Raw genomic sequence first — 3160 nt, forward strand, 5'->3', positions numbered from 1 at the left:
AAATAGGGGTTATCCCTTTCTTTTCAACTGAAATAAGTTATTAAGATATAAATAACATACATCATTATGTTCATATACATAATACAATGGTTTGCTTTTGTATACATGCAAAATGAACACCAAAATAAATCGTCACTATACATAATTCTGGATTTATTTTGGTTATTCAGGGCATTAATATTTTCTCAGAAATGTTCACATGTCATATAGTGCCCTTAACTATAGTCACTATTCTGTACATTACATCCTCATAGATGATCTCTTTTAGTAGACTGAAAATTTAAAATTTTTGGCCTTCTTTACTTATTTTTGCCTATCTAGGTGTTTGTCTATCTCTAATGGCTTCCAGAGACAAGGAATTGCTCCAGAGCCAATCAATCTGTTCTCTGTATCTAGGAGTTCATTTTTATTGTTGCTGTTTAAAAAAATCCTGAGAAATTGATTTGAATTCCTACAGATAAGAGATTATAAGGTACTTGCTTTCTTTGTTTGATTTATTTCCATTAGCATATTGTATTCAAGTACATTTGGGTTGTAATCAATGACAAGTTCTCCTTCAAGACTGAATAATATTCCATTGCATATACATTCAATGCTTTAAAAGTTGAGTCAACATTAGAATATGTTTTGTTTTATGGATTCCATTTCACAACTCTTCTAAACATACATAATCACATTACATTCACCACCAAAGGACTAATATTCCTCCACCAAAGTTAACTGGTCTCTTTCCCCACCAACACTTCACCCTTCTTCCACCTCTGATCATCTCAATTCTGTAGTTATAGTGCAAGAATCTGCTTTTATGTTTTCTTTCATGCTTTTATTAGTTTGCTTCCTCTGTTTTCATGTGTTCTACATATGAACGATAACATCTAGTAGTTGTCTTTCTCATTCTAATTTATTTCACCTAACATGATATCCTCCAGTACTATCCGTACTTTTGTAAAAAGTTAGATTTCATCTTTTGTAATGACAGACTACTGTTCTCTCTCTATTTATATATAGACATTTATGTGTATGTATGTTTATTTATATACATATATATCACAACTTCTGTATTCCCTCATTTATCATTGGCTACTTGGCCAATTCCATATATTGTTTATTGCAATAACCAACATAGGGATGTAATAACCTATAAGGATGACTGTATATTTCAGATTATTGTTTCTCTGTTTTCTGGATAAATGCCTGGAAATAAAATTGCTGAATTATATGGTAGAAACATTCTTAATATTTTCATAAATATAAATATTATGAAAAATTTCTCCATACTGTTTTTTTAAATTTTTATTAGTGAAACACCATGAGGTACAGTTGTAGACTTACAAATTTTTGTGCTTGGATTTCAGTTATACAATGATCAAAAAAATATGGAACACTTCACGAATTTGTGTGTCATCCTTGCGCAGGGGCCATCCTAATCTTCTCTGTATCGTTCCAATTTTAGTATATGTGCTGCCGAAGCGAGCACCCTCCATACTGATTTACATTGAATCTAGACTAACTTACATTCCCAACAACAGTAAAACAGAATTCTTGCTTTCCACCTATCCACCTGTTCCTGGTGTTTTTGATACAGGGTATTTTCAAAGGTTTGAGGTGATATCTAGCATTTTGAGTTGCCTTTCTCTGATAATAATTGATAGTAAATTTTTTGTTTGTCTGTTTTTGGTCCATACCAGCAATGCTTAGGTGATTAGGGTGGACAATTTGTTCAGAGATCACTCTTGGTGGGTTCAGAGAACCATCTGTGGTGCTGAGATTGAACCTGGGTGAGCTGCTTGCAAGGCAAGCCCCCTATCCACTGTAACTTTGTTCCACATGATAAGGTGAATAATAGTGCAGGGAATGGGAGGGTATTTATATCTTTTCAAGTTAGTGTTTTCTATTGACTTCAAATAAACATCCTGATGTGAAACTGATAAATCATATTTTAGTTCTAGTTTTGATGTTTTTGGGGAGCCTCCATACTTCTTCCATCATGGTTGTTCCCATTTAGTTTCTCATTAGTAATGAGCTAATGTTCCCTTTCTCCAGTTTTGCTTTTTACCTGTTTTGGTATTAGCCCTTCTAATAGTATGAATTGGTATTCCGTTTTTATCCTTTTCTTAAAATCTACTTGTTTTATACAGCTTGGAAGTGGGATGATAGTGTAATTCTATCTTACATTATGAATAGGAATGGAAATTTGTCCTAGAAATTGGAATAGTAATATCATACTTTCTTATAAGGAAGTTTTTTTAACACGAAAAAAATATGTATTTGCATTTTGACTTTATGTTATTCCGATTGGGCTGGAGTGATTAGCACAGCGGGTAGGGCGTTTGCTTTGCATGCAGCCAACCCCGGTTCGATTCATCCGTCCCTCTCGGAGAGCCCGGCAAGCTACTGAGAGTATTCTGCCTGCATTGCAGAGCCTGGCAAGCTCTTGTGTTGAATTCAATATGTCAAAAACAGTAACAGCAAGTCTCACAGTGGAGATGTTACTGGTGCCTGCTTGAGCAAATAGATGAACAACAGGAGGACAGTGCTACAGTGCTACAGTTATTCAGATATTTTCTTCTTTTACTTGAAACAGAATGCAACCCTAATTAAAACAAAGTAAGAACTAAAATCCAGAAAAATGAATTATTTCATTTTACCAAGATAAATGAAATGATTCGGCAGTCTTATTATAGAGAATTAGTTATGCTGGCAAAAATGTTTACCTAATATGATAGGTAAATGGAAAGAAATCAAACCAAACATAAGTTGCCATAATAAACACAGTGTTTTAAAGCATGATTTAATTTTATTAGTCATCTATATTGTACAGATAAGAACACATTTATGCTCACCAACAAAATAAAAATACATATAGCCATAACTGTAGCATTTTTTGAACCACATCTATCTTTATCCCTAACATATCATGCTTCCTTTCTCAAGAGATAACGTCTTTCTTGACTTTGTGCGAATCAGTTACTTACATTTCTTGCAATGTATTGTCACTCTCCCACACTTGCAAATAACTTTAGGAAAACATTGCTTGGATTTTTTGGGGGGGTCGGGCCGGAGCGATAGCGCAGCAGTAGGGCGTTTGCCTTGCACATGGACAACCTGACTGAACCAGATTCGATTCTTGCGCCCCTCTTGGAGAGCCTGGCAAGTTACT

General features: G+C 34.4%; 1 non-coding gene across 1 annotated transcript; it reads right to left on the minus strand.

Annotated features, from left to right (window-relative positions):
* Positions 1–1370: 1370 nt before the first annotated feature.
* On the minus strand, positions 1371–1477 carry LOC130034905 (U6 spliceosomal RNA). Its single transcript, XR_008794201.1, has one exon. It is a non-coding gene; the product is annotated as a U6 spliceosomal RNA (small nuclear RNA).
* Between the last annotated feature and the right edge of the window lie 1683 nt (positions 1478–3160).

The sequence above is a fragment of the Sorex fumeus genome, unplaced genomic scaffold, assembly GCF_029834395.1.
Source record: "Sorex fumeus unplaced genomic scaffold, SorFum_2.1 ptg000061l, whole genome shotgun sequence".
NCBI classification, from domain to species: domain Eukaryota; kingdom Metazoa; phylum Chordata; class Mammalia; order Eulipotyphla; family Soricidae; genus Sorex; species Sorex fumeus.